This window comes from Engraulis encrasicolus, chromosome 22 (assembly GCF_034702125.1).
Source record: "Engraulis encrasicolus isolate BLACKSEA-1 chromosome 22, IST_EnEncr_1.0, whole genome shotgun sequence".
In the NCBI taxonomy this organism is placed as follows: Eukaryota; Metazoa; Chordata; class Actinopteri; order Clupeiformes; family Engraulidae; genus Engraulis; species Engraulis encrasicolus.
The window spans coordinates 18,409,151-18,421,995 of record NC_085878.1 but is presented as its reverse complement, the minus strand read 5'-3'; the positions used below and the strand labels follow the sequence as shown (position 1 = coordinate 18,421,995).

The 12,845-nt window shown below is 42.9% G+C and overlaps 1 protein-coding gene and 1 long non-coding RNA gene across 3 annotated transcripts in view; one reads left to right on the top strand and one right to left on the bottom strand.

The window, feature by feature from the left end:
• The window catches only part of LOC134438423 (WD repeat-containing protein 76-like), an 89,639-nt gene that overhangs the window by 64,796 nt on the left and 11,998 nt on the right, over window positions 1-12,845 (top strand). The gene's annotated exons all lie outside the window — the stretch shown is intronic.
• On the bottom strand, window positions 2,724-6,887 carry LOC134438469 (uncharacterized). 2 transcript variants are annotated; one of them, XR_010032589.1, is made up of 4 exons: window positions 6,814-6,887; window positions 5,777-5,839; window positions 5,099-5,193; window positions 2,724-2,928 (listed from the first exon to the last, which is right to left on the bottom strand). It is a non-coding gene; the product is annotated as an uncharacterized LOC134438469 (long non-coding RNA). The 2 variants fall into 2 exon arrangements; XR_010032588.1 differs by lacking the exon at window positions 6,814-6,887 and having other exon boundaries at window positions 5,777-6,136.

Sequence of the window (12,845 nt, the reverse complement as noted above, 5' to 3'; positions counted from 1 at the left end):
TGATAGACGAGTGTTTGTTGGCAGGGCTGTGTTGTTAGCAAAACATCATCATAAATTAGCGGAGTTGCCGCATAGTATGGCGTCATTATGTGGACAAAAGGTCCACGAGCGCCACTTACTGCCCACGCGAGGTATTTTATTCTGCGCGCGCGTGTAGACACTCTCGCGCGCGCGATTTTGCTCTGCGCGCGCGCGCAAACGCTGCCACGCGCGCGCAAACACCGTCTCACGCGCGAGAGGTGACATGAATTTCCTCACGCGCGCGAGCAGAAATATGAATATTTAAATAATCTCCTCCCACTGATTAGCATAACCAACGAGGCGGAAGTTTGTTTAGTCTGAAATAATCAGACACAGATCTCAAGAGCAATTGTTGATATCGTTGCTACGGTAACTGCAGCTGGCGTTTACTGACGAGTGGAATGACTGAAGGTTGCATACCTCTATTGCTTACCCATTTTTATGAAAACATTGTTTTTAATTGTTTATTTCATGGGCGAACTTGTTGAGATTCGCAGACAGCAGATGAGGAAAGTGAGTAGACATTTCATCAAATATGCTATGGTTCGTGTCCTGTCAAGCTTCATTTTGCTCACGACAAGTGCGTTTTAAGAGCTTAAAGTTAGCAGGCTATGCATTTGGCATGATGACAAAGTTGTTTTGCAAAGAAGACCAAAATGCACGTTTAGAGAGACCTTAAGTTAACATGTTGTAAGTGCAATGTTTCACTGAAATCCAGCTCCGTGTACTGCATGACTGAGAGACATAAGCTTACCGGTACAAACCTGTTTCCTACGATGGTCCAGTCAGATATTTGTAATGTAGGCTATTAGGATTCAAGTGTGTTTGATACTTTTGCTGGTAAGCATTGCAATAAAAGAGGGAGCCGGATAGTCAATTCAAGCGGTCAGATCAGAGAACCTTTATTGAAATCGGTTGGAACAATCATTCATTTTGCCACTGTCGTGTTCTCCATAGCTGGTGACGACAGTAGGCAAGACGGCCGCAGTTGACTTGAGACCGGAGACCGAAATATGGATTTAATGTCGAGGCTATGTATTCAGCGATCCACAACGGGTATACACAAGGAGGTCTACATAAGTCATTGGATATCATATACACAACTAGAGCTCTAGGTGAGTTTAGCCTACATTGCATCAAAGAGCTCACTCTGTGCTTTGGAATGAAATTATGAAGTGGATAGAAAATGAACCGTGCGCTGAGTATCCAGTAGATGGCGTCGACACACTGTAAATAAACAATGACACTACAATACTGACACAAGCACAATGAATGATTAGGCTAGAAAGATCACTTTCTCAAAGTACTGCAATTACTCCCAGGAAGTTGACTGGTTCGTGGAAAATGGTAGAGCAATACCGGCCTCTTTGAATATAGAGTTGAATAATTGAATCTTTAAGAAGTGACATAAATGGTACAGATCAATACACTGTATTTACCTGCTCTCTGTGTCACTTGGCTAGTACATTTAATGCAATGTGATACCAGTGCAATGCAATACATTTAATAAAAAAGGTGCAGACATTTTCAAAAATAAATAAATAAATCTGCCTTCAGTTGCTGATCGGCGGCCCTTGTACGGAGGTTGTCACACACAGCCAACGAAACCACATGGGCAACATGGAAGAGGTCAGTGTGCAGCCCAGTTTGTCTGACCCAAGCCATTTAAGTGGTTAAAGAATTTAGTGAATCCATCTACACATGCCATATCTGCAGGGGCCTAATCTGTCTACCTTTTTTACATGTTGCAGCAATTGCCAAAGCTTTTGGACCTTTGCCTGGATTTCATCACACAGCAGCAATAGGTCTCTAGGACTCTGGTTAGGTAGCCTGTATACACTTTATTTCTGGAAGGTGATGTGGGTGTCATGTTACTTCAGCAAGCAGCACAACGCATACAGTTCATAACATTTCATCCAGGCAAGTTTTTCTCATTTTCATTTAGGGAGCTGCCAATCCCAATAGTGGTACTATTGGGTCCCAAAAGTGCAGAGATTTCATGTAGACTATTGAACTCAACTAAAGGGGTCACTAGTAACATAATAATAACAGCAATAGCAACACCACACGCACAAAGTAAATTGAATAATTGTTGTGATTCCAAATGACCTATTCTTGATGAAGGCACAATCTCTACATTTCTTTGCTGTACAGGAAAAATCAGGCATACTGCATATCGGCAGTTGGTGAGATGGCGTGGGAGTTCGTAGGCTATGTTTGGGTTCCACTGCAATCCTGTGCCGTCACAAAGATCTGGCAGATCTTTAAATCCACACATCGTACAGGTTTCCAGGATGTGATTTATTTGTGGCAAATAAAAGACAGTACACCTGAATCAGATGTATTTGTCATAATGCATTTCTTAACCTCAGCAATGGTTTTTAAACAAACCCACAAATGTATATGTATACACTGTATAGTATAAAAGAAGGACTGAAATGTTACAATATCATACATCACACACACACACACGCACACACCACACACACATCGTCGGATCATCTCCTCTTTTGGGGGTTACACATAGCCGCTGCTCAACGGTGGGGGTGATGGCTGCCTCTAACGTGGAGAAGTGTCAAAGTCTTGCTGTAGTGTAGGTCCGCTTTACTTGTCCTTGCCCGCTCTCTCTCACTGTTGCACAGTAGCGTAGTGCTGCCTATTGAAACATGTGGTAGAAATGATGGGAAGTGATGATTTTGTTTATTCTGTTAATACATTCTGAGGTTACTGAGAGGTATGAAATTACCTGCTTAGGATGCCATGGTATGTGAACGGCTTCATTTTTGGCGCAAAATGGTTGATGACGTTGTGGATTATGAGCTGATGTCTGGTGACCTGATGCCATTTTGTTGATGTCCTTCACCTAGCCAGTGTCATTGAGGTCATCAAAGTTTCCGGCCGCCTTGTCTGTAATGACAGGATATAACAGTATTAAGAACATGACATATCCAGGGGTGATAGTGAAAAAAAAATCCTGAGCCTGAACTTTTTCCCCTGCTGTAACGACGACGACAAGATACTGCATAGTGACGTAATGTAGGCCTATTTTGACACATTATTCAAGCCTGATAGTAGAAGAAAACCCTGAACCTGTAACACTTTCTGAGATAAGAATAACCTAATGGCTAATTATTATCAATGTTTTTATTTTTGCAAACTCTGTCAAGCCTGAAATCAGGCATGGAGCCTGAATACTATCAGCCCTGCATATCACTGTCGCTCAGTAGTATTCTACATCTTGTCCAGACAGTGTACAATAATTCTAATTGTAAAGTGTAGAGTGTAAAGGGTTAACAAACTGGCCACACCCTTGGATGCCAGGCATGTTCTAATCACCACTCAGACTGTGTTTGTAGAGAATCTGAAGAAGACTGTTGAGGTACGTTATCCTGCCATGAAAAAATAAAACGCAACAAAAACGATTCTAAGTGTGCAGACTCCTCACTCTGAAAACTACAGTTGACCTTCGTACTGCACCTGTGTGCACAATCCTCTCCTTCAAGTAAAAGTATTCAAACTACACGGTGACTGTGGTACACTTTTTAGGTACATGTGTGTAGAAAATTTAATTCAGACTTGCGCTTTGCATACGATGTGGTTGTGTTTGGGTACCCGTACACCTGGTAGGAACCCATGTCTGGGTACAGACAAGGGTTTGACATTAATGCTTTGCTCTCCGGCCACAGTTGGGTTTTCCCAAGTCACTAGCCACTCTGGTTTTCTGCTTGCCACATTTTTGCTCACAGTTCTTTTCATTATCATGCTAAACCAAGAGGGTTAGAGATATGAACACATAATTTCTACATGTACAGTGGCTCCCAAAAGTCTACACACCCCTCTTCAAATGTCAGGTTTTTGTGATGTAAAAAAAATAGAAAGACAAATAAATTCACAGCTTTTCCCTCCTTCAATCGAAACTATTAATCAATGCAATGCAATGCAAAAATGTACACGCCCTTAAATTAATACTTAGTTGCAGCACCTTTGGCCTTCATTACAGCACAGTCTTTTGTGGGTAAGAGTCTCAGCATGGCACACATTAATATGGCAATATTCGTTCACCCCTCTTTGCAAAGCCCTCCAAATCAGAAAGATTGCGAGTGCAATCTCCCACAGTCAGTCCTCCTCAGATCACCCAACACTCAACAAGGCTCCCTTCACTTAAAGTATGGTATTGTTGGGGTGATGTTTTGTGCCAAATATACCCTTTCGAATTATGACCAAAAAGTTAAATCTTGGTGGAGTACATTTTGCAAAAAATACTTCTGTAATCTCCCAAATGCATGTGGGAAGATGTATTATGGTCAGGTGAAACCGAGGTTTAACATTTTGGACATAATTACAAAAGGTAACAACACCTCATTGCCAAGGTAACACCAAGCATAAAGTGAAGCATGAAGGTGACAGCATCATGCTATGTGATTATCGTTCTTCAGTTGTAACTGGGGCTTAAGTCATGGAGGTTGGAATTTAGAACAGGGGCCATTGCAGTGGCATAAAGGGGGAGGGGATGGGCCAGTGAAGTTAAAGTCCATATGCCTCTGTGAATAGATGTGATTTCAACGTAGCCAGTGTGGGGGGCCGGCCGATGTTGGGAGGTAGACTGTTCCAGAGCGTGGGGGCAGCAACACAAAAAGCTCTGTCACCAACAGTACGGAGTCTGGCTCGGGGGATGATGAGATTGTCCTTTTCAGAAGACCGCAGAGACCTGGACTGGGAGTGGGAGAGTTCAGTCCTGTATGACACAGAACATCTGTTGGGCAATCTGAGGAGGACTGTGCAGATGAGATGCATTCGCAATCTGTCAGATTTGGAGTACTTTTTGCAAAGATACGTGTACAAATATTGTCACTTCTATGTTTGCCATGCTGATAGACTCTTACCCAAAAGACTGAGTGCGGTGATAGAAGCCAAAGGTGCTGCAACAAGGTATTAGTTTAAGGGTGTGCATATTTATGCAACAATGTTAATAGAAGTTTTATTTTCTATTCTTCCCTTTTAAAGCTTTAAGTTTGTTTTCTGTCATTTTTTACGTAACAAAAACCTGGAATTTGAACAGGGGTGTGTAGATGTTTACCTCAATCTAACTGCTTCATCCCGGTTCATCTTCCGTCTCGGATTGATGTTGAGGAGCCTGGTCGGTAGCATACCTGCAAGTGCTTCTTCCACCGCCTGAAAATAAATAATGCAAGAGGGAATAATATAGACCGATTGGTAAGAGTATGCACCAAGCAGCTGAGCTGTCTGCTCATTTCGAGAGCTGTAAACGATTACATTACGACCATAGAAAGAAGGCTGGCTGCACTGCTGACAAGTTCATGGATCTTGATGTAACAGTGCACGTAATTTTAGCATCAACAGGATGTGACGCAAAAACGTACATCCATTCAACAGGGCAAATATTTGATGATGTTATTACCATCTTATAACAATGACGACTTGGCCTGTATTATAGTTCTCAGAGTCGCCAAGAATGCCCAGCTTCCTGCTTGTTTAGCATGACACAGTAGGTCATGCTCGCATTAATTAGTTAGCCTACTAGCCTACTAAAGGACTTGTATTTATAATCAACATAAATCCACCGCCAACAACTGAACTAGCCTAGTGGTCTATTTACATGTCAAACATGTCCCACACAGCACAGAAACAAAAGAAAAGAGAAGAGAAAACATTGTAAGCTGGTCTTCGTCATTCACACACTTTGACAGTGTTTCCTAAATTGTCGCAGACAAGTGTCTTGAGAGCAAATACCTACCTAGGCTCTTAAACAGCACCTTCCTGCATTCTGGCGTCCAACTTCAGGAATGGGTCATCATCTCTGTATGACAGCATGCACAGAATTAGTGGTCAATATACAACATTTTTATAAAAGTAAGAGTATGCACATCCCACCTCGCTGAGGCCAGGTGCAGGACAAAGGCGCGTCTAATAGTGGAAAAGAGTAGAAGTCCGCATCCTGTGGCTCCGCTTTGAAAATGTATTCAGGTCATACAACCATGAAGACCCTGTTGGGGGTCAGCTGCTCTATGTTCCCACAGCCCATTGGTCCCACAGCTTATTCTTGCTGCTCCATGTTCCCACAGTTATTCCCACAACTATTCAAATATAGGCCATATGTTCCACACCTGTTTATTCTTAACACTACAACATAAGCTTGAGGCAGTTTTGAAAACTATCTCTGAACTACAGGAAGCCACATCTTGAGCAGTCACCTATAGCAGAAATGACAAGATCTGAAACAAACTGACTAATTTGAAAGAAAGGGCCCAGTGCATTAAAAAAGAGAATGCAGACAGCCTATTTCGGGGGGACTCAGAAATACTAGGCAGGGCACAGCATAGAGAGAGATCCAGGAGCGGTGGCGTTTAAACGTGACAGAAATCCAAGTTAAAACTTTAGAAAAGTGAGTTATTAAAAAGTCACTGGACTCGGAGGGAGGAGCACTGCGCAGAACATAGGGCTTTTTGATGCATAGAATAGTTTACAACGCCTGCTCATTCAATCAAATTCTCAATAACAGCATGAAAGCGAGCTTACCCTGTACTGTACCCTGTACCCTACTGGCTGTCTGGCATTCAAAATCCTTCACAGCTCTACCAGCCAGGGCTGTGCGAAGCGTTGCCACGGCAACCTGCCCAGGCCTGAGCGCTTTGCTTCGTGCGATATGTAAGGGGTCAAAACATACCAAGGCGGAACGGTCGCGGGACGAACGCGGTTATGCTCAGTTTATTATTATTATTATTAGAGGGTTGCTAAACACATGTCAGTTGAATATTGACTGAACAAACTAACCTCGGTCTGCGAATGATGATTCTCCTCTTTGGCCTCTCTGAAGTCCAGGCGAACAAAGTGGCACGGCATCCTTTGTGATACCACGGGCGGTCTTTACAAAACACTGCTTCTCAAAGTGCTCAGAGCAAACCTTGGTCTCAGCGTTGATCTGTAACCATAAATACCAGGGTATGCATTTTAGTTCGTTAGCAAAACAACTTGATTTTGGCACAAGTAGGCTAGGAGGTAGATGGACACTCCCAACTGAGATCGCTCCCGGACGTGTAGTCCCAGGTGTTTCTATCACTCCCGGACGTGTAGTCCCACCCGATTATATTTCACGTATTATCATACACTGCCACATACAAGCAATTTAGGGTTAGTGTGACGGAGGTCATCTTGCACCTGTTCACCCCCCTCGGGGATCGAACGTGCGACCTCGTCAACTACAACGGTTCGGAATGGGAGACACAGTACGATACCGCTGGGCCAAGAGACTAGTCTCTCGGCCCAACGGCACGAGACTGTATGAGGCTATCGGAGGGAGGTTTACCAACGTTCCACGCCAACTCTGTGCTAGTTAGCCTCCGTTACACTCTCCCCCTTAAACCTCACTCCCATCCCGGGTCACACGGCACCACTGTGACGGAGGTCATCTTGCACCTGTTCACCCCCCTCGGGGATCGAACGTGCGACCTCGTCAACTACAACGGTTCGGAATGGGAGACACAGTACGATACCGCTGGGCCAAGAGACTAGTCTCTCGGCCCAACGGCACGAGACTGTATGAGGCTATCGGAGGGAGGTTTACCAACGTTCCACGCCAACTCTGTGCTAGTTAGCCTCCGTTACATTAGGTTTGGGGTTATGGTTAGGTTTAGGGTTAGAAACAAAAAAACTAACATCAAAAAGATAACTAGCTTCGTTATATGGCGGTGGGATCGATAGTCTGGCTAGAGGGAGCGAGCTGACCGGGGAGCGTCCTGCGTTGGGAGCGACAATCAGGGAATCAAGTAGGCCTATGCTACTGCTTCTGGTAGCACAAAACCAATGGCCATCGGATCGCTTACCACACAATTAAAAGCCTAATCTTGAAAATAGCGATCTGGAAATATCATATAAATGTAGCGTTGTGTAATTACACATTCATATTTTTTTTATTTCACCGAGGCATTCGCGTCATTAGGCTACATGAGTCATGACAAGTTTGGCGAGCTAGCTTATTTGTGCTAGCTAATGCGTATGATTGAACATAATTTTGCATCTTACCTTGAAATATGGACCAGGATCCCTCTTGATGTGATTTATACATTCACGGCGAAGTGCCTGCTCTTTGGGGAAACGGTGGAAAGTCTGTCCACGGTAGGATTTTTTTTTATCTTTGAGGACGAACATTTGGGCACACAAAAGTGAGGCGGCATGACAGCTGGTGCGTTGCCGAATGTACCCCTGAAGTGTACCCCTCAACGTCTTTAGAACGTTCCGGGTGAATAAGGCGAACATAGACATAGCATATTGACACAATGTTTTCATCCACCAAAAAATAAAATGGGTTTACTAATAAAGAGGTGAATGCCCTTGTCAGCGCAGCCGTGAGTTGCGTTTCAGTTGTGTTTCAAAGGTGGTCGTTTGCAGTCACCGTAGCAACGATAGTCTATCAGCAATTGAGATCTGAGATCTCTGTGTTTGACTACTATGGACTAAACAAACTTCCGCCTCATTTGTTATGCTAACCAGTGGGAGGAGATAATTTAAATATTCATATTTCTGCTCGCGCGCGTGAGGAAATTCATGTCACCTCTCGCGCGTGAGACGGTGTTTGCGCGCGCGTGGCAGCGTTTGCGCGCGCGCGCAGAGCAAAATCGCGCGCGCGACAGTGTCTACGCGCGCGCGCAGAATAAAATACCTCGCGTGTACAGTAAGTGGCGCTCGTGGACCTTTTGTCCACATTATAACACCATACTGCAGCCATTTGATACAATGTTACATTGAATGAAACATTCAATCGCCACGGTGGAGATACAGTGGAATTATGCATCGCACAATATTATCAACTGAGAAATGTTTTCAGTGCTTTTGATTTTTTTTTTTAAAGTTAGATGTCTTAAACAAATAGATAACACTAACCTTTATGCCGTTGCTGACGAGTCTCAACTGAAGAAAATAAGAAACCGTTGAAGTTAAAAGAGGCCATTCGATTCGAAGGTAGCTCGCGGAGGCAGGTGGTTCCTCGAGGAACCCTGTGCCTAGACAATCTTCAAGAGGTTCGTCCAGGAACCCTGTTTCAAGAAAATCTGCAAAAGGTTCATCCAGGAACCTATTAGGCAAGAGGGTGCCTTGAGGCTCTCCTAATTCTAAGAGTGTGCGGCTGCGATGAACAAATGCGCATTAGGTCTACTGTCTCTGTGACATCGTCAACACTCCATCCCATAAGCAGCAATGTTAGGTACAGCATGACGTAGACCCGTACAGGAAACAAAAGCTATAGAATGTTGAAAACCCAACCACGCGTTCTCTGGCAGTTGAGAAATAGCGTTCCTGCGGCAGAGAAATTCTCCCCCAAGAAGCTAATTTGTGAAATGCAGCTTTCACCAAGCTGTGCAGATGCTGTGTAACCCAATAAATGGGTAGTGGACATGAAAAAGCATAATAGGACCCCTTTAAGTTTTAGATTTTTTGAAAGTAGGTCACTCAGCACCCCATCAACATCCAAATGACTCAAAAATGGTTGGAATAATTTGTGCAGGCAAAAATAACGTTAGTGCACAAATCGTTTTTATGCTATTTAAGTTTTAATTTTTTGAAAGTAGGTCACTCAGCACCCCGTCAACATCTAAATGACTCAAAAATGGTTGGAATCATTTGTGCTTCATTTGTGCATGTTTGTGCAGGAAAAATAAACGCTGTGCACAAACCATCTTTCGCCGCCCAACCACGAGGCTATTCGTAAAGGCACCACGAGGCTATTCGTAAAGGCACCACGAGGCTTAAAGTTGATTTTTTTTTCTGCTTTTCTCGTAAAGACTTCACGAATGGCCCGAGTTACTGTGGCTCTCACGCAGACCCTTCGCGCTTCGTGCATCTTTGTTAAACTAGTCTGCGTGAGAACCAGGTTACCTCGGCCCTGCACTTCAGTAAAAACAAAACTTTGCGTATTATTGTGCGTATTGTTACTGCGGCATGGACGAGCAGAATCCGGAGGTAAATTATCAGCCGAGAGAGGTCGACGACCAGAATCCGGAGTTAAAACATTAGCCAAAAGCATCATTGAATGAAAAAGAGATCCAGAAATCATGCGTTGAAATATAATTCACTGAATGAACCAAAAGTCACTGCAGAGAAAAGTTTTTCAACGCAGGTATCAAGGAAATCGCTCGTCTCGTGTGTGTCAGCTATCGAAATGAATATAAAATGCTACATAGGACGTTGAAGTTCAAACTAGAACTTTAGCGCTTCAACTAGAATGTTGGAAGAGGGTCCGAGTTATGTCATAATGAGATGCGATTCAGGCTGAAGTTGAGTTTGTTCATGGCTACAACAAATAGGCCAAAACTCAAAGAAAGCGCACATTGAATTAAAATACTAAGAAGCCTATAAAAAGTAATAATAATAGTAGTATTCTTTGATTTTTATTATTATTGTATTTTTATTAGTGTTGTCTATTATTATTTGCTTATTATTATTATCATTATTCTATGGAATATTTTAATTATTATGGTTTTCAGCAATGTTGTTGTGTTGTTCAGCAAAATGAACAGCCCTTCCTGTGTGTGACATCAACTGGCTTGAGGCTTGTCCCACATGTGTGCCTAGCTCTTGTATGACAACACAACGGAACAGAACAATATAACCAAGTGATCAGAAAGTCATTCCAAATTTATATTTATTGTTTGTTAAGAAACTCATGATGAAGAAAGCAGAAGTGTTTTCCAGTGTCTTTTTTTCCCGTAACATTTATCAAGCAAGCTCAGCTGAGTAGATCTAAGAGTTAAGGCCTGCGTGGTTTGGCACAGAGCTGCCAAAAAGCATGTGTAGGTAGCCCTATTCAACACTTAAGAAGCAAAAGTATGTGGGTGACAAAAGAGAGATACAGATTATAAAATGAGGCTTCTAGGCCTATCATGTTTGATGTCTGTCTCAGGCAGTGCCTCCTCAACAGCCTCTGCTTCACCTGTCTCAGTCCCCGATGCCTTTCTCAACTTCCACTTCTACTGTCACTCTTTCAGCCTGTGCCTCTATTCCTCTTTTCTCCATCTCCACTTCTACTGTCACTCGTTCAGCCTTGACCTCTGCCCCCAGCCTCCTCTCTTCCTCCTCTTCTGTGTGGCCAACGGCCTCTGGTGGGTGTCTGCTGTCCTCTGCTGCCACCCCCTGGACATGAGCAGATGTTGGTTTCACCTGTCGGACTGAGGAAGGATGACAATTAACTTGCCTACGAAATCTATTATCTGTTAGTTAGTGATATAATGGAACAAAAGGGAGTAACTTCGACCCTTGCCCATGGTATCATCCCGCACTGTTTTGTGCAAGATTTTTGGTAATTGCATAAGCAAGAAGTACACCTAAAGTAAATATCAGATGTTAATAATTACTTCATGGAATAGGCCTGCAAAATTGGGGGGAAATTCAAGGATAACAAAGATCAGGAAAATGAATGAATTAAATCCATTGTAGAGCTGCCCAATGTGGGGCCTGCGGGCCAAAGATTCCCTTCCTTTGTTCCATCCATCCTGTTTCTATCTGCTAGTTGAGGTATTTCTACTATTAGTCAACACTTTTAGTATTATTTGAGGAAATATGGATCATCTGAACATCTGAAGTTATATGAAGCATGCACATTTTCATCAAAGTTAAGATGTGTTCCATGTTACGCATGCAATTTATTTTTGGGCCGAGGCCTTCCCACTATCACTTTCACCGCACCCTGGTTAAGAAGTTGGGCACCCATGGGCTAACCCAATCACAAGCACATTTAGGTCTACATATGTTCACATTTGTGTTATTGAGTACACAGATTTCTATCTGGCAAATTAAGACAAATTTCTGATGATGGCGATGATGATAATGATGATGATGACAAGGAAAGGCAATGAAGTCAACAAAATAAAGCAAAAAAGAAATGTCCACAAATGTGGCTTTAGCATCTACAAAGACACTTTGACATGTCTGTAGTCACATTAAGCAATAATCCAAACCCTAAAATGCTTTTTGTGTTTTCATTTTCAAAAGGGAAACAACATTATAGGTATTAAGCTATTCAGTTACCTTTGACTTTTTCTTTCTTGTCATCTCTGTTCAGGTAGCAGGAGGCCAGCATTAGTGTGACAAAGGGCAGACAGCGCAAGGCAAAAACGATCACATCCTCTTGCACCGTGTTCACCACTGCACCTGTAAGACAACAATTGACTGGCTTATGATGACATTCTGTCACAATCATAAAACCCAAACCAACAAGAACACTGCGTGAAATATTCTTATTATCAGTATGGGTTGTAAAGTTTTTTTATATAATTTAGATATAATTGACATGTAGGCCTACCTGCCGCATGGTCCTGTAATCTCTCACCATCTTTGTCACGAGGAATTGGCTTCTGAGTTGGCTTTCTAGTCACTGTTAGTTGTGTTCCAGCTCCAAGCCTCTCAATCAGCATGGGTCTCTCCTGGACTACGCTACAAACATAACGGCCAGAATCCTCTTCCTGAACACTTTGAACAGTTAGAAGGAAACACTTGTCACTGTCTGTCGTCCGCAATCCTCTTGATGTCTCTGTTTTATCCCCTTTTTTAAACCATGTGATTCGCTCGATCGTTCGTCGATCCACACAACACTTCATTTCGGCAGTGTCTCCCACAATAAGTTGAAGACTGGCGGGAGATTGAACCACTTCCATTCCTATTACTGAAATGCAAACAAGGCACAGGGGACAACAATAAATTATAGTTCATACTTCAAAGGGTGACCACATCCATACAAAGCAATGTTGATTAAAAGCATTGAAACAAAGTACACACAGCCAATACCGCCTCTCCTTTAAAAAAAAAGATAAAAGGCT